Below are 24154 nucleotides of genomic sequence, written 5' to 3'. Positions count from 1 at the left end.
TCCAGAAAATCTACTGGAGAGAAAACTGCAATAACAACCATCCACGAGGAAACAAACTCAGTGGGGAAATGGAGAAAGGTTAAAGTCTTTCTGCTTAAGGGGCTGACACTCTACAATAGAAAGAGGACAGACACCAGATTTGATATGGGGATAAAATACCACCATATCAGAGAATGAAAATCTCAAACAAATCAAATATGAAGATGCAGGATATGCAAATTATGAATGTATATGTATATGTATATGTGATGATTATGCTGACAAAACAATCACAAAAGATACAGAGGTGTCGCAAAGAAATTGAACCACCGGTACAATCCTCGGTCAATCCACAAAATATATGGAGACAACAACCGGAGAACAGAGAGATCAACATCCCAAGGGCTCAACCCTAGCTGAGGACGGAGAAGATCTGTTGCAGACGGAACATCCAATCGGTGGGGAATTTTAGGTCAACACCATAAAAATGGGATACAACCCTACAGAGAAATGAACAAAAGTTGCTCAGAAACCAGGAGGAAGCTCTTACTAGGAGCAAAGATACATGGCGATTGGTGGGGACACCAAAGCGATCTACTGGGGAAATATCAAACATCTCTGATGACGATCCACCTGCTGAGGAAATACGAACTCCGTTGGGGAAGGCAGAAACTCTGTTGGGGACAAGGACACGCCGCAGGGTATCCAACTCAGTTGGGGATAAAGAAAGAAGCTCCACTGGGGATCAAACACTCCGCTGAGGAACCAAATCAACACAAATGTCTAGGGATACCCGAAAAGTTAACTGCTTAGGGAACCACGGATGTTTCGCACTTAAGGACTTGCTTCTTACTGAAACGCGATTGATATTCCTTTTACTTGCTTTGGAAAAATTCTTGCTTTTATATTTTAAAGAAAACTTGATTTTGATTTAAAAATTTAATTTCAAAATGATCATAATAAAATTTAAAACTATTGGCTGAAGTAAATAAGAGTAAAAGCAATTGGAAAAAAGCTCAACTTTATTTAATGGAATAGTAGTCTGTAAATGACAAGACTCCATTGATTTTTACAAAGTTGAAAATGGTAATTTACATGGAAAAGGGTTATATTGAATACAAATGATCCTTAACCCCTCTACTAACTCTTGATATCCATTGTGCTCTTGACCGCTGCTGGGGTGACGAATCGATGTCAACCCTTGTGCTCAAACAAGCCTTCAAAACACTGAAGATCAGCAAAATGCAGTTACTTGCCATAATCCCTAATTTTTGCATAAGTTGCCCCAAGGTGGGGTACCCAACTTATCGGGAAATTCTTTATGTTTTATGTCTCTAGTTTTTGCTTGGATCGCCCTTTCGGGTTTTCAATCCACCGAGACCCTCATTTTTGCCTAAGCTGCCTTTTCGGGTTTTCAACTTAGCGAGCTGTTCTTTTATTTTTTTTAGGTGAAGTATTTCTTGAATGCATCTGCGTTCACAAGACGAGTGAACTCTTCACCATCCACAATTGTAAGAATCAATGCACCGCCTGAAAAGGCTCTCTTAACAACATATGGGCCTTCATAATTAGGAGTCCATTTTCCTCTGGAATCTGGTTTGAATGATAAAATCTTCTTGAGCACAAGGTCACCTTCTTTGAACACTCGAGGTTTGACCTTCTTATCAAAATCTTTCTTCATTCTCTGCTGATATAACTGACCATGACACATGGCAGTCAATCTCTTTTCTTCAATCAAATTCAACTGGTCAAACCTGGTTTGACACCATTCAGCTTCAGTCAACTTGGCTTCCATGAGCACATGCAACGAAGGAATCTCAACCTCTACGGGGAGTACTCCTTCCATACCATACACAAGAGAGAAAGGGGTTGCCCCTGTTGAAGTGCAGACGGATGTACGATACCCATGTAAAGCAAATGGGAGCATTTCATGCCAATCCTTATATCTAACAACCATCTTCTGGATAATCTTCTTGATGTTTTTATTCGCAGCTTCAACATTCCCATTCATCTTGGGTCTGTAGGGAGAAGAATTATGATGTGCAATCTTGAAGTCTTTGCAAAGAGATTCCACCATATTGTTATTCAAGTTCGATCCATTATCAGTAATGATCTTACTTGGCACACCATAACGGCATATGATTTGATTCTTGATAAACCTTACAACAACTTGCTTGGTTACATTTGCATACGATGCCGCTTCAACCCATTTTGTGAAGTAGTCAATTGCCACAAAAATGAAACGATGTCCATTCGAAGCTTTGGGCTCAATCATCCCAATCATATCAACTCCCCACATGGATAAGGGCCATGGGGAAGAGATAACATTCAATAGTGTCGGAGGAACATGAATCTTATCAGCATAAATTTGACACTTGTGGCATTTTTTCACAAATTTGCAACAGTTAGATTCCATTGTCAGCCAATAGTAACCTTCTCGCAACATCTTCTTCACCATTGCATGTCCATTGGAATGAGTACCAAAGGAACCTTCGTGCACTTTAGTCATCAACAAGTCTGCTTCGTGTCTATCCACGCATCTGAGAAAAACCATGTTGAAGGTTCTCTTATATAGTATATCACCATTCAAGTAGAAATTACCGGCTAATCTTCTCAAAGTCTTCTTATCTTTCAAAGATGCCCCAGGCGGGTAAATCTGACTTTGGAGGAAACACTTGATGTCGTAATACCATGGCTTCTCGTCTTTGACCTCTTCAACAGCAAACATATGAGTTGGACTATCAAGACGCATCACAGATGAATTGGGAACTTCATTCCAATACTTCACTATAATCATTGATGCCAATGTTGCAAGAGCATCTGCCATCCGGTTCCCATCTCGAGGGATATGATGAAACTCAACCTTTGTAAAGAAATTTGAAATCCTCCCTGCATAATCTCTATATGGTATCAAACCGGGTTGATTTGTCTCCCATTCTCCTTTGATTTGATTCACAACCAGAGCCGAATCACCGAAGACATCCAAATACTTAATTCTGAGATTCATGGTCTCTTCAAGCCCCATAATGCAAGCTTCATATTCTGCCATGTTGTTTGTATACTTGAAAGTCAATCTAGCTGTAAATGGTAGATGGGTGCCTTGAGGAGTAATAATCACTGCCCCAATGCCATTTCCATATTGATTGACAGCTCCATCAAATACCATGCCCCAACGGGAACCAGGTTCTGGCCCTTCTTCAAGCAATGGTTCATCACAATCTTTCATTTTCAGGTACAAAATCTCTTCATCAGGAAAGTCATACTGCACTGACTGGTAATCTTCAATTGGTTGGTGAGATAAATGGTCAACCAAGATACTACCTTTGATCGCTTTCTGAGATCGGTATTCGATATCATACTCTAATAACAACATCTGCCAACGGGCAATTCTTCCCGTTAAAGCAGGCTTCTCAAATATATACTTGATTGGATCCATTTTGGATATCAACCAAGTGGTATGATTCAACATATACCAACGCAGACGCTTAGCAGCCCAAGCCAATGCGCAACAAGTTTTCTCAAGCATAGAATACCGAGTCTCACAGTCGGTGAACTTCTTACTGAGGTAGTAAATTGAAAATTCCTTCTTTCCAGTCTCATTTTGCTGACCAAGAACACAACCCATACTATCTTCTAGCACAGTCAAATACATGATCAACGGTCTTCCTTCAACAGGTGGAGACAAAATCGGAGGCTCAAGCAAATATTCCTTGATACTATCAAAAGCTTTCTGGCAGTCTTCGGTCCAATCACAAGACTGATCTTTCCGAAGAAGCTTGAATATAGGCGCACATGTGGCAGTCATGTGGGAAATGAATCTGGAAATATAATTCAAGCGGCCGAGAAAACCTCTGACTTGCTTCTCAGTTTTGGGCGCAAGCATCTCTTGTATTGCTTTGACCTTGGCAGGGTCAACTTCAATACCCTTCTCACTGACAATAAAGCCCAACAACTTACCAGAACGAACACCAAAAGTACACTTATTGGGATTCAAGCGGAGTTTATACTTCCTCAAATGCTGGAATAGCTTCAACAAATGCTCAACATGTCCCTCTTCATCAATTGATTTAGCAATCATGTCATCGACATAAACCTTAATTTCTATATGCATCATATCATGAAAAAGAGTAGTCATTGCTCTCTGGTAAGTCGCACCAGCATTCTTTAGACCGAAAGGCATCACTCTATAACAGAATGTTCCCTAGGGTGTAATGAATGTGGTCTTCTCCATATCTTCGGGTGCTATCTTGATCTGATTATATCCGGAAAATCCATCCATAAATGAAAATACTTTCAATTTAGCAATACTGTCTACCAATATATCAATGTGTGACAGAGGGAAATCATCTTTCGGACTGGCTTTATTCAAATTTCTATAGTCAACACACATGTGGACTTTTACATCTTTCTTCGGCACAGGTACAATATTGGCTACCCATTGCAGGTACTCAGCAGTTACAAGGAAATCGACACCAATCTGCTTCTTCACTTCTTCTTTAATCTTTACAGCCATATCAGGATGCGTTCTTCTCAACTTCTACTTGATTGGCGGGCATTCTGGCTTCAATGACAATCTATGCTCCATAATTTCAGAATCCAACCCAGGCATGTCTTGATAAGACCAAGCAAACACATCTGAATACTCTCGAAGAAGATCAATCAACCTCTTCTTAGCATCTGGGCACAGTCGAGACCCAATCTTGACTTCCTTCACATCATCTTCGGAACCCAAGTTGACTAGCTCAATATGCTCTTCAAACGGCTGAATAATCTTTTCATCTTGCTCAAGAAGACGAGACAATTTTTCACTTACTTCTACATCACTTTCCTCCTCGGCCTCAAACACAGGGAATTCAAAATTTGGAGAAGGAGAAGGATCATTATATTCAATGGGGTTAGGAACCAACCTACATAATGATTTGATATTTTGATTTTAGAGAATTGAATTTGTGACCAAATATTATGCAGATGGACAATTATATTGTTTATTTATGTTTTTTGTGATTACCATTTTCAGAATAAAGCAAAAAGTAAAAATAAACATCAAAGATGTGGATGAATAAAATTAATTTTATTGATGATCAATTTAAAATGCCCAACAATGTTCACTTCTCCCTTAGGCATATGAGAAGGATTTTTAAAATATAAAAGCAATTACTTAGATCAATGCAAAATAATAGGAATATCAACGACAGTCCGATTGTTGCATGTCCTTCCATGCGTTACAAAGTTGGTGCAGTCTTCCTCTTTGCTATCCTCTAGCACAACAGCTAAGTGTTGTTCATTGCCATGAATGAACCCTACGCTACAGAAGCTAAGTTGCATATCTTCAGATCTTGCAATTGATGAACCTTTCTGGAACCCCAAACCGACTCTGCCTTTATTGTCGGAGACCTCTACCATGCGCCCCCACTGATCAACAATTCCTTCTTCAACAATCTTCTGAGCATTTTTCAACGAGGACATAGGTGCCCCAACTCTCTTCTCAGCAGCAGTAGATAAGGCTTGGAACGGAGTTCCAACCTCATCCTCAGCTTCAACATACAAGAAAGATGACGGATAGCTAACCAACATCGCCTTCTCTCCTCCCACAATCACTAGCTTGCCATTCTTGACAAATTTGAGCTTCTGGTGCAAAATGGAGGTAACAACTCCTACCTCATGAATCAATGGCCTTCCCAATAAACAGTTGTAGGTCGGATGGATATCCATTACTTGAAAAGTAATTTGAAAATCACCCGGACCTATCTTGACTGGAAGGTCCACTTCACCAATAACCGTTTTGCGCGAGCCATCGAAGGCTTTGACAATTACACCGCTGTACCTCTTGGGAGCTCCTTGGTAAGATAACTTCGACAAAGTTGACTTTGGAAGCACATTGAGTGATGAACCAGTGTCAAGTAACACATTTGACAAAGCATCTTCCTTACAGTTCATAGAAATATGTAAATCCAGATTATGATTTCTTCCCTCCTCAGGGAGTTCTTCGTCACAGAAGCTCAAATTATTGCACGAAGTGATGTTAGCCACAGGATGATCAAACTGATCCACAGTAACATCTTGTTATACATATGCTTGTTCAAGAACTTTCTGTAGTGCTTCTCTGTGCGCTTTAGAATTCAAGAGCAGAGACAACACGAAAATCTTTGAGGGAGTCTGGAGCAACTTCTCAACCACATTAAATTCACTCCTTTTAATCAATCGGAGTACCTCATCATCATCATTGGCTTTCAAGTTGCTGGATTCACCAGACTTATCCTTTGAACAACCAACCGGATCTACATTAGGTACCTCCGCTTTCTTACCAACAATAATTTCCTCTTTACTTTCTGGGACGACTGGCCCAAACACTCGACCACTGCGGATCACCTTCGTAACATCAACAATGCTCACCACTGAACTAGTCGTAGGTAACAGGACCTCTTGAGCATTCTCTATCATTGTAGCATTATACTAGTACGACACAACCTTATCAGATGAATACGGGACTGGGCCCGCTAACCGTATTACCAACGACGATACTGATCTTTGACTGACATTTTTGTTATTGCTGCTATCATACTGAATTACCAACCGCTCTTGTTGCTTGAAAACGGGCACTATGACATTGACGTTGTCATCTACATGACGGGATTGAACAATCTGGATCATGCCTTCATCCATTAGACGTTGGATGTCCCTTTTCACCACATCACACCCTCTTGGGTTCACACTACACACAACACAACCATCATGGTCATGCTCACAATCACTCACTAAACAGATATCCTTGTGCATCTGCACAAAAGATCTTCGGATAAACCGGACATCAAAAACCTTGAATTCACCAGGACAACCGTCCATCATATTCATTGAAGAGCTCCCATGAGCGGGCAAAGGGTTAGCTTTCACATTTGGCGTACGGTCCTCAAAGGACACCATACCACTTTTCATAAGATTTTGAACCTCATATTTCAATGGATAACAGTTTTCAATATCATGGTCGGGTGCTCCTTGATGAAAAGCACAATGAAGCTCGGGTTTATACCACCAAGGAAGTGGTTCTGGGATCTGCGGTGGGTTCCTCGGTTGAATCAAGTTCTTGAGAACTAACGAGGGATACAACTCTGCATACGATATAGGAATCGGGTCAAAAGAGACCTTCTTCCTCTCAAAGTTCTGCTGATGATTGTTGTTGGTATTGTTGTAGTTGTAGGTGTTTGTTTTCTGTTGCGGTTGTTGTTGTTGATGTTGATATTGTTGTTGTTGTTGTTGAATTGGTGCTGTTTGTTGATTAGAAAATACTGGAATCACTGATGACACTTGATGATGATGATGTTGACGGGGTGGTGGATTTCTTCTGATCTGAGGCCTCCCACTGGAAATTGCATTTTTCTCACTGTCCTTCTTCTTGCTGAAACTACTGCCATACCTCTTACTCGTTGACGCCTCATCTCTTGGCAAACGTCCTTCACAGACCCCTTCTTCAAGTCTCATCCCCATATTTACCATTTCGGTAAAATCACTAGGGGCACTAGCAATCATTCGTTCATAATAAAATAACTCAGGGTTTTCAAGAAGATCTTTATCATCTCTTTCTCTTCCAAAGGAGGAGTGATCTAGGCAGCCAACTCCCTCCATCTCTGCGCATACTCTTTGAATGTCTCTTTGTCCTTCTGAGACATAGACCTCAAGTGGTCTCTATCCGACGCCATATCCACATTGTACTTGTATTGCTTCACAAAAGCCTCTCCCAAGTCGTTGAAAGTGTGGATGCTTGCGATATCCAACCCCATATACCAACGTAGTGCAGCACCAGTCAGGCTATCCTGGAAATAGTGAATAAGCAATTGGTCATTATCTGTCTGAGTTGACATCTTGCGGGCATACATCATAAGATGACTGAGCGGACAAGAGTTCCCCTTATATTTTTCAAAGTCAGGCACTTTGAATTTCACCGGGATTTTAACATTGGGTACCAAACACAATTCAACAACACTCTTCCCAAACAAATCTTTTCCTCTCAGCGTCTTCAATTCCTTGTGCAGCTCAAGGAACTGATCTTTCATTTCGTCCATCTTCTCATAAACATCCGGACCCTCAGATGGCTCAGAGTGATAAATGATGTCCTCTACGCGAGGCAAAATATGCACAAAGGGAGGTGGCACGGACATGACCGGGCTAGACGCCGACATGGAAGCAAATGTAGGCGCAAAGCCTTCTGGCACAAAGTTGGGTGGCATTCCCCATGGGAATCTGGCAGGCAGGTTCGGTGTGAAGTGGGCGGTGGCAGCAGGCACGGTAGAGGTAATCACTGTTGAAGTAACAGTCCTCGCGGGAGAGGTTGCAGGTGTTGGAGAAGCTTGGCTTTGAGCAGCAAGAACTGACTCCATCATGGCAGTTAGTCGGGCGATTTCGTCCTTCAGCTCTTTGTTCTCTTGCTCTAGATGCTCCATAATTTTCTGATGGTTGGCTCTGGTGTTGTACCGGTGAGTCAACTTGGCTAAAGTACAGAAGAAACACCAATCAGACACTTGGGAAAAACCTGCTTATGCAAATGATGCATGAAGTGCAATGCTTGATTATTTTTTATTTCCAAGGAACTTACTATATCATTTGCAAATATATAATATTTAAATGGCAATTGCAACAATTTGATATGACCAAAATTCTCTTTTTATTTATATAAATTGGAAGGGTTACACTGAGTATAATTTCAGAAACCAAAATAAAAGATACAAGAGAAAGGAGACTAGTCATCCTAAGGATCCCTAACAATAATGTCAGAAGATCTGGCTGAAGGCGCGTACTTCCTTCGAATGCGACGGATCTCGGTCTCAAAAGAAGCCTTCATCTGAGTCTTCTCGAGGACAAGCTGGTCAACAATCTTCTTCCAAGCAACGAAAGGCTAAGGTATGCTAGAAGATGGAACCTTTGGCTCTCTCTGTCTCTTCGTCACTCGGTCTTCAAGTAGCTCAATTATTGCATCTTTGTCCTTAGACTCCAACTACAACTCTTCATGCTTCTTGCTCAAAGCATGGAAACGCTCTCCCCACATATCCCTCTCTTGCTCATCTTGACTAGCGCATCTTGTAACACCCCGATAAAAATAAGATAATTATTTAATTTAAGTTAATAGTATATTTATTAATTTAATTAAATAATTGGAATATTATTGGAATTATTATTATTATTGGAATAATATAAATTGGAATAATAAGTTGGAATATATATAAAGAGTTCCATTTGGTAAAAAGGGTTTTCACGTGAAAACAGAGAACACGTAAGATTGGGAGAAAAGAGAAGAACTGAGAAAGGGAGAAGAAGAGTCTAGGGCTCAAGAGGAGGATTCACGATTGTTGAAGGTCGAAGAATCAATTGCCGGATTAACTCAGGTAAGGGGGGTTTATCGTCGTTTAATGGGTATTATGGATTAACATGTGATGGGTAGTAATAAGCCGTTGAATTGACCCTAATTGAGATGATGAGTGCTGAAAAATTGTGATGAATAAGTTATGTTAAAGTTGTAATTGAATCTATATTTGGGTGAGTTGTGATTTTCCGAACGTGTAGCTTTTTAAGGAATTGGAATCGGAGGTCCGGAAGTCCTCCAACGGCGGAAAATGCGGAGAATTCTGCATTCTGCTTCGTGTTAGCGCAGGAACAGCTTTCTGTCTTGCGTTAACCGGTTAACCCAGGGTGTTAACCGGTTAACACTGTTATGAATTGTGAAATATTGCTGTCTGTCCTGCGTTAACCGGTTAACCCAGGGCGTTAACCGGTTAACACTGTTAAAATGTGCCAGGAAGCGTGTTCTGTGTTGCGTTAACCGGTTAACCCAGGGCGTTAACCGGTTAACACTGTTGGAAAAGTAGAAAAAACTGATGTTTTAAATATTGTGAACAATTGATGATTGGCCTATATTGGTGTATGATATAGGAGGGATCAATTTCCCGTTGTTTTGAGCAGTGTAGGTATTAGTAGAGTGTGCTAATACTGTGATTGATTATGTGGCATGACATAATATGATTCTGTGATAATTGTATTGATGATGTATGATGGTGTGCATAATGTTGTGAGTATATCTATGATGTATGCTATTGTGAATGGACTGTTTATGGCTTAGAGTGTGAGCATATGTCCATTGTGGATTGTTGATGGTTGCATGCTAGGTGATTTAGCGTGCATAGTATGACCTTTATGGTGGTAGCTAATTCCCATGGTGAGGAATTAGCGATGAGTTATTGTAGATTGTTGTTGATGTTTGCATGCTAGGTGATTTAGCGTGCATAGCATGGCCCTTGGGGTGGTAGCTAATTCCCATGGTGAGGAATTAGTGATGTGAGTCACTAGGTCTCAAATGAGTGGGACTAGTGAGCTTGGTAGCCGTATCTGGATTTGATCGGTGAGGTTGAACTATATGTTCACGAATAGTCGGTACCGCATGCATGGAGTCTCATTGCATAATGTATGTATGGCGTATAATATGAATGGATGTATTCCAATATTATGCGTGTGTTTTGTGTTTGTGTTGAATATGATTGTGATTATGAGTTGGTGTTGCCGTTACTGAATGTGTGATCTGATTAGGGTGATGAAATGTGTTAATTTACTTAGCATTACATGATATTTTATAATGCTTATTATATCGATTGAGGAACTCACCCTTACAACTATGTTTTCAGGTAACGAGCAGTGATTGAGTAGAAGCTAGTGCTTGGAGTCTAGTGTAGTTCCTTAGGGGGTCATGCTCTGGTAGATGTAACATCGGGACGGGATGTTTTACTTTGTTTTCATTTGGTTGTTGAACAACTTTACATGTAATGTGTTACATGGTTTGCATGATTGATTAGATCTCTATCCGTTGCGTATTGTGCAATATTTTATTTTGATTAATAATGAGCATGACAAACTATGTTGGTGAATGGTGTGAAGTGTCGAGTGTGACACCCTTAATTGCATATCTACTCTGATTTATATTTTGTTGAATTAATTAATTATTGGGGTATTTTAGAAGGGTGTTACATTAGTGGTATCAGAGCATAGTCGGTCGAGTCGAGTCGTAATTATTCTGTTTCCCTGTATGTGATAGGTGTTGTGTAACCCTATCAGTACTTATTGTTTTAGCTTGTTGGGTTTTCAGAATAGAGATGGCTGGAAGAGGTAGAGATGATGCTGCGATTGCTGAGGCTCTAGGTATGCTAGCTGGAGTACTTGGAGGGAATCCGAATGTTGTGGGACTGGGAGCTGCTCGTCAACTGAGTGAGTTCCAGAAGAACAATCCTCCAATGTTCAAGGGAGCATACGATCCAGATGGTGCTCAGAAGTGGTTGAAGGAGATCGAGAGGATCTTCCGAGTGACTGAGTGTACCGATAACCAGAAGGTCAGGTTTGGTACGCATATGCTGTCAGAGGAAGCAGATGATTGGTGGGTTGCTACCCGCACTGAGTTGGAAGCTGCTGGGAGTGCTGAGATCACTTGGGCAGTGTTCAGAGAGAGATTCCTGAGGAAGTACTTTCCAGAGGATGTCAGAGGAAAGAAAGAGATAGAGTTCTTAGAATTGAAGCAGGGCAATCGGTCTGTTACTGAGTATGCTGCTAAGTTCACAGAGCTGTCGAAGTATTACACTCCCTATGATGAGGCTACTGGGGAATTTTCAAAATGTGTGAAGTTTGAGAACGGGTTACGTCCCGAGATCAAGCAGGCTATTGGGTATCAGCGGATCAGAGTGTTTTCTGACTTGGTTGACTGTTGCAGGATTTTTGAACAGGATACCAAGGCCAGAACGGAGAGCTATCAGCAGAGGGTTGATAGGAAAGGCAAGAATCAGAATGATCGTGGGAAACCGTATGCAGCTGGCAAAGGTTTCCAGAGACAGAGTGGGATGAGGAGACCTAGTGGGGGAGACTCCAGTGCCCCTGCTAAGTGTTACAGATGTGGTCAGGCTGGACATCGTTTCCATGAGTGTACCAGTACTGAGAAGAAGTGTTTCAAGTGTGGAAAAGATGGTCACTTGGCTGCAGAGTGCCGGTTGAAGACTATGACTTGTTTCAACTGTGGAGAGGTGGGTCATATCAGTCCACAGTGTCCTAAGCCGAAGAAAGAGAACCAGTCGGGAGGCAAGGTCTTTGCTTTATCGAGTTCTGAGACTTCTGCAGATGATCGTTTGATCCGAGGTACGTGTTATATTAATGGCTTTCCTCTTGTAGCTATTATTGACACAGGTGCGACTCATTCCTTTATATCTTTGGATTGTGCTGTGAAACTTAAATTAGAGATATCTGAGATGCATGGGGGTATGGTGATTGATACTCCTGCGAAGGGTTCAGTGACTACTACTTTAGTTTGTTTAAATTGTCCTTTGAGTATTTTTGGTAGAGACTTTGGAATGGACCTCGTGTGTCTTCCACTAGTGCAGATTGATGTTATCCTGGGTATGAACTGGTTGGTGTTTAACCGAGTTTATATCAACTGTTTTGATAAGACTGTGATTTTTCTTGAGATTGAGGAAGGAAAGAGTTTGTTTCTATCAGCAAGGCAAGTGAATGAGGCAGTAGCAGATGGGGCAGAGTTGTTTATGCTGTTAGCGACTTTGGAGGCTAAAGATAAACTGGCGATTTGCGATCTAGCCGTGGTGTGTGATTTTCCTGATGTGTTTCCCGAAGAAGTGAATGAATTACCGCCAGAGCGTGAAGTTGAGTTCTCGATTGAATTGGTACCTGGTACTAGGCCGGTGTCGATGGTTCCGTACCGTATGTCTGCTGTTGAGTTAACTGAATTGAAGAGTCAGCTGGAAGATCTGTTGGATAAGAAATTTATTCGTCCGAGTGTGTCACCGTGGGGTGCACCAGTGTTATTGGTTAAGAAGAAAGAAGGTACTATGAGGTTGTGTGTGGACTATATGCAACTGAATAAAGTGACGATTAAGAATCGGTATCCTTTGCCGAGGATTGATGATTTGATGGATCAGTTGGTTGGTGCGAGTGTGTTCAGCAAAATAGATTTGAGATCGGGGTATCATCAGATACGCGTGAAAACTGAGGATATTCAAAAGACTGCTTTCAGAACAAGGTATGGACATTATGAGTATTCTGTAATGCCTTTTGGTGTGACTAATGCGCCTGAGGTATTTATGGAATATATGAATAGGATTTTCCATCCGTACCTAGACAAGTTTGTTGTGGTGTTTATTGACGATATTTTGGTGTATTCGAAATCTGAAGAAGAGCATGCTGAACATTTGAGAGTGGTTTTAAGAGTTCTACGAGAAAAGAAGTTATTTGCTAAACTGTCCAAGTGTGAATTTTGGTTAGAAGAGGTTAGTTTTCTTGGTCATGTGGTTTCAAGAGGGGGTGTTGTTGTTGATCCTTCTAAGATAGAAGCGGTATCTAAGTGGGAAGCTCCGAAGTCAGTTTCTGAGATAAGGAGTTTTCTTGGACTTGCAGGCTATTATAGGAAATTCATTGAGGGATTTTCTAAGTTGGCGTTACCGTTGACGATGTTGACTAGAAAGGGGCAAGCGTTTGTTTGGGACTCAAAATGTGAAGAAGGTTTCCAAGAGTTAAAGAGGAGGTTAACTACTGCTCCTATCCTGATATTACCAAGTCCATCGGAACCATTTGAGGTTTACTGTGATGCTTCATTGTTGGGTTTGAGTGGTGTTTTGATGCAGAATAAGCAGGTTGTAGCTTATGCTTTGAGACAACTGAAGGTTCATGAGAAGAACTATCCGACACACGATTTGGAGTTGGCAGCTGTGGTATTTGTTCTGAAGTTATGGAGGCATTACTTGTACGGGTCAAGATTTGAGGTTTTCAGTGACCATAAAAGTTTAAAGTATTTGTTTGATCAGAAAGAGCTGAATATGAGACAGAGGAGATGGTTAGAGTTTTAAAGGATTATGACTTTGGTTTGAATTACCATCCGGGTAAAGCAAACGTAGTGGCTGATGCATTGAGCCGGAAATCATTGCATATGTCTATGTTAATGGTTAAGGAATTGGATTTAATTGAGCAGTTTAGAGACTTGAGTTTGGTGTGTGAGAGTACTCACAATAGTGTTAAATTGGGGATGTTGAAGTTAACGAGTGGTATTCTGGATGAGATTAGAGAGGGTCAGAAATCCGATGTGCTTTTGGTTGATAAGTTGACTCTAGTGAATCAAGGTCAAGGTGGTGAATTCAGAGTTGATGAGAATGGTGTTTTGAAATTTGGTAATCGGGTGTGTATTCCGGATGTTACCGAACTTAAGAAGAGTATTCTTGAGGAAGGACATCGTAGTGGCCTGAGTATTCATCCTGGGGCTACGAAGATGTATCATGATTTGAAAAAGTTATTTTGGTGGCCGGGAATGAAAAGAGAAATTGCGAGTTTTGTTTACTCCTGTTTGACTTGTCAGAAGTCAAAAATTGAGCATCAGAGGCCGTCTGGGCTAATGCAACCGTTGGCTATTCCAGAATGGAAGTGGGATAGTATCAGTATGGATTTTGTTTCTGGTTTACCGAGGACAATTAAGAATTTTGAAGCTATTTGGGTGATTGTTGACAAATTGACAAAATCGGCCCATTTCATTCCGATCAGAATGGATTATCCGTTAGAGAGATTAGCTGAGTTGTATATTGAGAAAATTGTAAGTTTGCATGGTATTCCGTCGAGTATTGTTTCGGACAGAGATCCTAGATTCACATCGAAGTTCTGGGAAGGTTTACAGAGGGCTTTGGGAACTAAGCTGAGATTGAGTTCTGCATATCATCCGCAGACTGATGGTCAGACTGAGAGGACGACTCAATCACTGGAGGATCTTTTGAGGGCTTGTTGTCATACCCCAAAATTTGCCCATTAATATTTTAAGACATTTTTCAGGGCATTCCGACTCATTTTTATGACACTGATCTTAAAGGAACAAAGGCCCAGCTCACGAATGGCCCAATCCAGAAAATGGCCCAAACTGGCCTGTTCGCTACACGTTCGCTACACGCTCGCCTAGCGAACGTTCGCTACACGTTCGCTACACGCTCGCCTAGCGAAGCTGACAGACAACAGAAAATTTCGGGCTTCATTCTGAGCCCATTAGGTCATCAAAGGAGTATTATAAATACCCCAACTCCAGAACGAAAAGAAGAACGAAAAACCGAGACGGAGACGGCCGGAAACCCTGGCATAGCAACCCGGAGAGTAGCCCAGAGAAGTCGGAGTGAAGAAACCTTGACGGCCGCTCATCCGCACCGAAGTTACCGCCGCCCAACTCAACCCGATACCAAAAGTGACTTGCCAATTCAGCATTACCACTCCATTGCAAACAGGTTTGTGTATCATTATTGTTTTATGCTTCCAATTTGTAAATCTCTAAATACATAATGCATCATGATTGAATTTTTGGGATATGTAATTAGACTTTGCATGTGAATTCCAGTACGCCTGAATATCCTGAGTGTTTGACCATATTATTTCTGTAATTGAATGCAATAAGGCATGCAGCATGCTGAGATCATACTGTTCTGAAATTCAAAACCCGCAGCCGCTCGCTAGCACATCGCTAAGCGAGCATGTAGCGAGCATTCGCTAGGCCCTCGCTAGGCGAGGCAGAGGCGAACGGGACAGCCGTTGATATTTGTTATGTCCTATGCGTAACCTGATCTATTCTATGTTAATTATGCACTGTTTTGCCTGACATTCATGCTGCTGTGTTTTCTTTTGCGGTGTAATCCTCGATTGCACCCTGATTTGGTATGCTAACCCATTTGTTGAATTTTGCAAAGGTTCATATGTCCCAGAAAAAAGATCGCCGTTTAGGTCTTCCACTTTATTTGTGGGATACCCTTGTGGAGACTCACCCTAAATTGCTTAATTAATTTTAATGTGTTAATTTTAATGTATTAATCTTAATGTATTAATTTTAATGTATTGATTTTAATGTGGAGGCTCATCCTAATTACCTAATTGACTTTAAAATATGGCCTTTAAATATGTGATCTTGGACCTCTCTTGTGCCTTACGATATTACGGTATTACGGTCATGTCCCGCGAATGTGGGGATACACTTAGCAAAGACCCTTCGATTAAATCATCATAGTCCCTCGAATGTTGCCTTTGTCCCTCGATGACCCTTCGGTGTAGCCTACGGTTAAATGATGATCGTCCCTTCGAATGCTAAGGTATCCTTACAACTGTTGCCTTCAATGACCTATCGATGACCCTACAATGACCCTTTTACATCCAAAGGATAAAACTACTTACTTCTCAATAGTAAGGACAGTTTTACCCTCATAAGGATAGGAAATGCCCATAACGACCTTAGGAAGGTATAACTCTCAATTACTGGATCATAACCTAAAACATTTTCCACCCCTCACACTTTGCAAGTCCTAGAAAATCACCACTTGGTATACATTCATACTAGAATCATTACCAAGTTATATTTTTCTAAACTGTTTTTTCAAAATCAAACGAGATAAATACTTTGTATACATTCATACGAGAATCATTACAAAGTTAAACTCTCTTTTCGAAACATTTTTAAACAATTCACGAACACTTTTCAGACAAAAATATAAGTGATCCAGCAATTAAGAGCCCATGGATAACCATGGATACAAAGGGTGCTAACACCTTCCCTTTGTATAATATACCTCCCGAACCCAAAATCTATTGAGGTCTTTCCTGTTCTTTTCCACCTTTCCTTATTGGATAAAAGAAAAGTCGGTGGCGACTCTTGCTATCCGCGACATTGCGATAAAAGCAAAATACCCCAAGTCAGTTCACCGTATGACACTTGTGTTTTGGAAAAGGGAGGTGCTTGGGATTGTTATTTACCTTTGATTGAGTTTACCTACAACAATAGTTTTCATTCGAGCATTGGTATGGCACCGTTTGAAGCTTTGTATGGTAGGAGATGTCGGACACCTTTATGTTGGTATGAGTCCGGTGAGAGTGCTGTGGTTGGACCGGAGATTGTTCAACAAACTACGGAAAAGATTAAGATGATTCAGGAGAAGATGAGGATTGCTCAGAGTCGTCAGAAGAGTTATCACGACAAGAGGAGAAAGTCACTTGAGTTTCAAGAGGGAGATCATGTGTTTCTTTGTGTTACTCCGATAACTGGGGTTGGTCGAGCTTTGAAGTCGAAGAAGTGTTAGAACTTACCAGTCAGCTTAATGAGGAACGAAGACTCAATGCGTATCTTCGCCCAAAAAGAAGTCGCCCCTGGGAGACTTGAGCTTTCATTGTATTTATTCCTTTTGTAATGAACATTGATCAAAGAAATTAGCAATAAACATTTCTCTCTTGTTGGTGATTTACGCAAAGTTAAATTCCAAAAGTCCTTGAAAACATTTCATGCATTGCATAACATAACATAACACTGCATAACAGGTATTCTACAAGTTCAATGTTCTCACGGTCTTCATAACAAACAGAAAAATGGATCTCGAACAAACTGTCAAAGATCTCCAGACTCAGAATGCTCAATTCAAGGAGATGATGCTAAGCTTATCCAAGGGGAAGGAGGAACTGAAGGCTCTTTTGCTCGAAAAGAAGAAAGATAAGAAAGCTGTGAGTTTCATTAACCCGGGAAGAAGGCGTAAAGGACAGGCCGCAAGAGTCAAGTTTGGAATCCCGAATGGTCCAGAAGAGGGGGCGGAGAATGATTCAGAGGAAGAGAATGCTGATTTCTCCAACCCTGAGGATGACGATGAAGATTATGAAAATGAACAGTACTCTCCAAGAGATGATAAGTACAAGTTGCTGGAAGAACGTATGCTAGCTATGGAGGGTCAGAAGGCGCCCGGTCTGGATTTCGAAAGTTTGGGTCTGGTCTCCGATGTGACCATTCCTCGCAAATTCAAAATCCCCACTTTCACTAAGTACGATGGTGCGTCCTGTCCTCAGATGCATTTAAGAGCTTATGTGAGAAAGATTCAGCCGCATACCACTGACAGGAAGCTATGGATCCATTTCTTCCAAGAGAGCCTGTCTGGAACACAGTTGGAATGGTATTATCAGCTCGAGAGCTCTGACATCCGCACCTGGACTGATTTAGCAACAGCTTTCTATAAACAGTACCAGTATAACTCTGAACTAGCGCCTACCCGGCTACAGCTGCAGAATATGACTATGGGATCTAAAGAAAGCTTTAAAGAATATGCTCAAAAGTGGAGAGATTTGGCTGGCAGAGTCAAACCCCCTATGACTGACAGAGAATTGGTGGATATTGTAACACCCTTCTAAAATACCCCAAATATTTAATTAAAACAACAATGTAAATCAGAGTAAATATGCAATTAAGGGTGTCACACAATCTCTTCACACCATTCACCAAAATTAACTGTCATGCTCTTTTATTATATCAAAACATAAAGCATTGCACAATACGCAGCGGATAGAGAACAACTCAATCATGCAAAACATGTAACACATTACATGTAAAATTATTCAACAAGGTAAAACATCCCGTCCCGATGTTACATCTATCAGAGCATGACCCACTAAGGAGACTACACTAGACTCCAAGCACTAGCTTCTACTCAATCACTGTTCGTTACCTGAAAAATAGTTGTAAGGGCGAGTTCCTCAATCGATGTAATAAGCATTATAAAATATCATGTAATGCTAAGTAATTTAACACATTCATTCACCCTAATCATATCACACATTCAGTAACGGCCACATCAACTCATACTCATAATCATACTCAACATAAACATCAAAACACACGTATAATATTGGAACACATCCATTCATATTATACACAATACATACATTATGCAATGAGACTCCATGCATGCGGTACCGACTATTCGTGAACATATAGTTCAACCTCACCGATCAAATCCAGATACGGCTACCAAGCCCACTAGTCCCACTCATTTGAGACCTAGTGACTCACTCACTAATTCCTCACCATGGGAATTAGCTACCACCCCAAGGGCCATGCTATGCACGCTAATTCACCTAGCATGCAAACATCAACAACAGTCCATAATGACTAACTCACTAATTCCTCACCATGGGAATTAGCTACCACCATAAAGGCCACAATATGCATGCTAAATCACCTAGCAATGCAAAATCATCAACAATAATCCACAATGGACATATGCTCACACTCTAAGCCATAAACAGTCCATTCACAATTGCATACATAACATATACATTCACAGCATTATGCATACCATCATACATCATCAACACATGTATCAAAACATCATATCATGTCAAATAATTAATCACAGTATTAGCACACTCTACTAATACCTATACTGCTCAAAACAGCGGGAAACGATCCCTACTATATCATACATCAGCTAAATTACATTACTCAGCTTGAACAACCAAAACTGCACAACAACAGCACAAAAAAATCCCAATTCTGCCCATACGCGTATTGCCTAGTCCCATACGCGTATGGCCCATTTCTCAGCCAATCCCATACGCGTATTGCCTGCCTCATACGCGTATGCTATGCGTACCACATCCTCATACGCGTACCAACAGAGACAAAACTACGTTAAAATCATCATCTTCCTCATCCATACGCGTATTGCCTAGTGCCATACGCGTACCAGACCATCTCATACGCGTATTGCCTAGTGCCATACGCGTATGACCAGAAACCAATTTTCCAGATCTGCTATGGGTTTTCTCTGCTACGAGATTCCTCAGATCCAACCTTCCACAGTCCAATTCTTACACAACATTCGTTCATATCATCTAACACAACTCATACCCTATTCAATTTCACAAATTCTAACATTATTACATCTAATTCCTACGAATTTCCTTCAATTATAATCCAAATTTCGTTCATCCAAAAGTTCACAATTTCATCATGCATCATTCCAATTAGAGTCAAATCAATGATTTATCACTACCCATTACATGTTATCCCATAATACCCATTAAACGATGATAAACCCCCCTTACCTGAGTTAATCCGGCAATCCTTAAGCTCCAATCTTTTCCGTTCTTCAACCCTTGCTCTCTTGCTCTTCCTCTTTGCCCTTTCCCCCTTTTCAGCCGCTTCTCTGCTTTTCACGTAAAAACCCTCTTTACCAAAAATGAACTCTTTTCTTATTTCCCACTTATATACTTTCCAATAATTATTATTCCAATAATAATAATAATAATCCAATAATTCTAATTACTTAATTAAATTAATAAATATAATATTAACTTAAATTAAATAATTATCTTATTTTTATCGGGGTGTTACAACTCTCCCCCACTAAAAGAGTTTTCGTCCTCGAAAACATACCTCAAGCGAATAACTCTGGATAGGACTCCTTCATCTGACTCTCAAGTTCCCAAGTCACATTGCCACCTGCTGGTCCTCCCCAAGCTACCTTCACCAAGGCAATCTCTTTACCCCGCAACTGCTTCAACTCTCGATCCTCGATCCTCATAGGTGATGTTTCAACAGTCAGGTTATCTCTCACCTGTACATCATCCACTTGGACCATATGCGACGGATCAGGAATGTACCTCCTCAACTGAGACACATGGAAAACTTCATGCAAATTCGCAAGTGACGGCGGTAAAGCGATACGATAGGCTACCTCCCCTATCCTCTCCAGAATCTGATAAGGACCAATAAATCGAGGTGTCAACTTCTTTGACTTCAAAGCTCGACCAACCCCAGTTATCGGAGTGACACGAAGAAACACATGATCTCCCTCTTGAAACTCAAGTGACTTCCTCCTCTTGTCGTGATAACTCTTCTGACGACTCTGAGCAATCCTCATCTTCTCCTGAATCATCTTAATCTTTTCCGTAGTTTGTTGAACAATCTCCGGTCCAACCACAACACTCTCACCGGACTCATACCAACATAAAGGTGTCCGACATCTCCTACCATACAAAGCTTCAAACGGTGCCATACCAATGCTCGAATGAAAACTATTGTTGTAGATAAACTCAATCAAAGGTAAATAACAATCCCAAGCACCTCCCTTTTCCAAAACACAAGCCCTCAAAAGATCCTCTAGTGACTGAATCGTCCTCTCAGTCTGACCATCAGTCTGCGGATGATATGCAGAACTCAATCTCAGCTTAGTTCCCAAAGCCCTCTGCAAACCTTCCCAAAACTTCGATGTAAATCTAGGATCTCTGTCCGAAACAATACTCGACGGAATACCATGCAAACTTACAATTCTCTAAATATACAACTCGGCTAATCTCTCTAACGGATAATCCATTCTGATCGGAATGAAATGAGCCGATTTCGTCAATCTGTCAACAATCACCCAAATAGCTTCAAAATTCTTAATTGTCCTCGGTAAACCAGAAACAAAATCCATACTGATACTATCCCACTTCCACTCTGGAATAACCAACGGTTGCATTAGCCCAGACGGCTTCTGATGCTCAATCTTTGACTTCTGACAAGTCAAACAAGAATAAACAAAACTCGCAATTTCTCTTTTCATTCCCGGCCACCAAAATAACTTTTTCAAATCATGATACATCTTCGTAGCCCCAGGATGAATACTCAGGCCACCACGATGTCCTTCCTCAAGAATACTCTTCTTAAGTTCGGTAACATCCGGAATACACACCCGATTACCAAATTTCAAAACACCATTCTCATCAACTCTGAATTCACCACCTTGACCTTGATTCACTAGAGTCAACTTATCAACCAAAAGCACATTGGATTTCTGACCCTCTCTAATCTCATCCAGAATACCACTCGTTAACTTCAACATCCCCAATTTAACACTATTGTGAGTACTCTCACACACCAAACTCAAGTCTCTAAACTGCTCAATTAAATCCAATTCCTTAACCATTAACATAGACATATGCAATGATTTCCGGCTCAATGCATCAGCCACTACGTTTGCTTTACCCGGATGGTAATTCAAACCAAAGTCATAATCCTTTAAAACTCTAACCATCTCCTCTGTCTCATATTCAGCTCTTTCTGATCAAACAAATACTTTAAACTTTTATGGTCGCTGAAAACCTCAAATCTTGACCCGTACAAGTAATGCCTCCATAACTTCAGAACAAATACCACAGCTGCCAACTCCAAATCGTGTGTCGGATAGTTCTTCTCATGAACCTTCAGTTGTCTCGAAGCATAAGCTACAACCTGCTTATTCTGCATCAAAACACCACCCAAACCCAACAATGAAGCATCACAGTAAACCTCAAATGGTTCCGATGGACTTGGTAATATCAGGATAGGAGCAGTAGTTAACCTCCTCTTTAACTCTTGGAAACCTTCTTCACATTTTGAGTCCCAAACAAACGCTTGCCCCTTTCTAGTCAACATCGTCAATGGTAACGCCAACTTAGAAAATCCCTCAATGAATTTCCTATAATAGCCTGCAAGTCCAAGAAAACTCCTTATCTCAGAAACTGACTTCGGAGCTTCCCACTTAGATACCGCTTCTATCTTAGAAGGATCAACAACAACACCCCCTCTTGAAACCACATGACCAAGAAAACTAACCTCTTCTAACCAAAATTCACACTTGGACAGTTTAGCAAATAACTTCTTTTCTCGTAGAACTCTTAAAACCACTCTCAAATGTTCAGCATGCTCTTCTTCAGATTTCGAATACACCAAAATATCGTCAATAAACACCACAACAAACTTGTCTAGGTACGGATGGAAAATCCTATTCATATATTCCATAAATACCCCAGGCGCATTAGTCACACCAAAAGGCATTACAGAATACTCATAATGTCCATACCTTGTTCTGAAAGCAGTCTTTTGAATATCCTCAGTTTTCACGCGTATCTGATGATACCCCGATCTCAAATCTATTTTGCTGAACACACTCGCACCAACCAACTGATCCATCAAATCATCAATCCTCGGCAAAGGATACCGATTCTTAATCGTCACTTTATTCAGTTGCATATAGTCCACACACAACCTCACAGTACCTTCTTTCTTCTTAACCAATAACACTGGTGCACCCCACGGTGACACACTCGGACGAATAAATTTCTTATCCAACAGATCTTCCAGCTGACTCTTCAATTCAGTTAACTCAACAGCAGACATACGGTACGGAACCATCGACACCGGCCTAGTACCAGGTACCAATTCAATCGAGAACTCAACTTCACGCTCTGGCGGTAATTCATTCACTTCTTCGGGAAACACATCAGGAAAATCACACACCACGGCTAGATCGCAAATCGCCAGTTTATCTTTAGCCTCCAAAGTCGCTAACAGCATAAACAACTCTGCCCCATCTGCTACTGCCTCATTCACTTGCCTTGCTGATAGAAACAAACTCTTTCCTTCCTCAATCTCAGGAAAAATCACAGTCTTATCAAAACAGTTGATATAAACTCGGTTAAACACCAACCAGTTCATACCCAGGATAACATCAATCTGCACTAGTGGAAGACACACGAGGTCCATTCCAAAGTCTCTACCAAAAATACTCAAAGGACAATTTAAACAAACTAAAGTAGTAGTCACTGAACCCTTCGCAGGAGTATCAATCACCATACCCCCATGCATCTCAGATATCTCTAATTTAAGTTTCACAGCACAATCCAAAGATATAAAGGAATGAGTCGCACCTGTGTCAATAATAGCTACAAGAGGAAAGCCATTAATATAACACGTACCTCGGATCAAACGATCATCTGCAGAAGTCTCAGAACTCGATAAAGCAAAGACCTTGCCTCCCGACTGGTTCTCTTTCTTCGGCTTAGGACACTGTGGACTGATATGACCCACCTCTCCACAGTTGAAACAAGTCATAGTCTTCAACCGGCACTCTGCAGCCAAGTGACCATCTTTTCCACACTTGAAACACTTCTTCTCAGTACTGGTACACTCATGGAAACGATGTCCAGCCTGACCACATCTGTAACACTTAGCAGGGGCACTGGAGTCTCCCCCACTAGGTCTCCTCATCCCACTCTGTCTCTGGAAACCTTTGCCAGCTGCATACGGTTTCCCACGATCATTCTGATTCTTGCCTTTCCTATCAACCCTCTGCTGATAGCTCTCCGTTCTGGCCTTGGTATCCTGTTCAAAAATCCTGCAACAGTCAACCAAGTCAGAAAACACTCTGATCCGCTGATACCCAATAGCCTGCTTGATCTCGGGACGTAACCCGTTCTCAAACTTCACACATTTTGAAAATTCCCCAGTAGCCTCATCATAGGGAGTGTAATACTTCGACAGCTCTGTGAACTTAGCAGCATACTCAGTAACAGACCG

The sequence above is a fragment of the Lathyrus oleraceus genome, chromosome 7 (assembly GCF_024323335.1).
Source record: "Lathyrus oleraceus cultivar Zhongwan6 chromosome 7, CAAS_Psat_ZW6_1.0, whole genome shotgun sequence".
In the NCBI taxonomy this organism is placed as follows: Eukaryota; Viridiplantae; Streptophyta; class Magnoliopsida; order Fabales; family Fabaceae; genus Lathyrus; species Lathyrus oleraceus.
The sequence above is the reverse complement of the archived record's forward strand: the minus strand, read 5'-3'. Positions refer to the sequence as shown.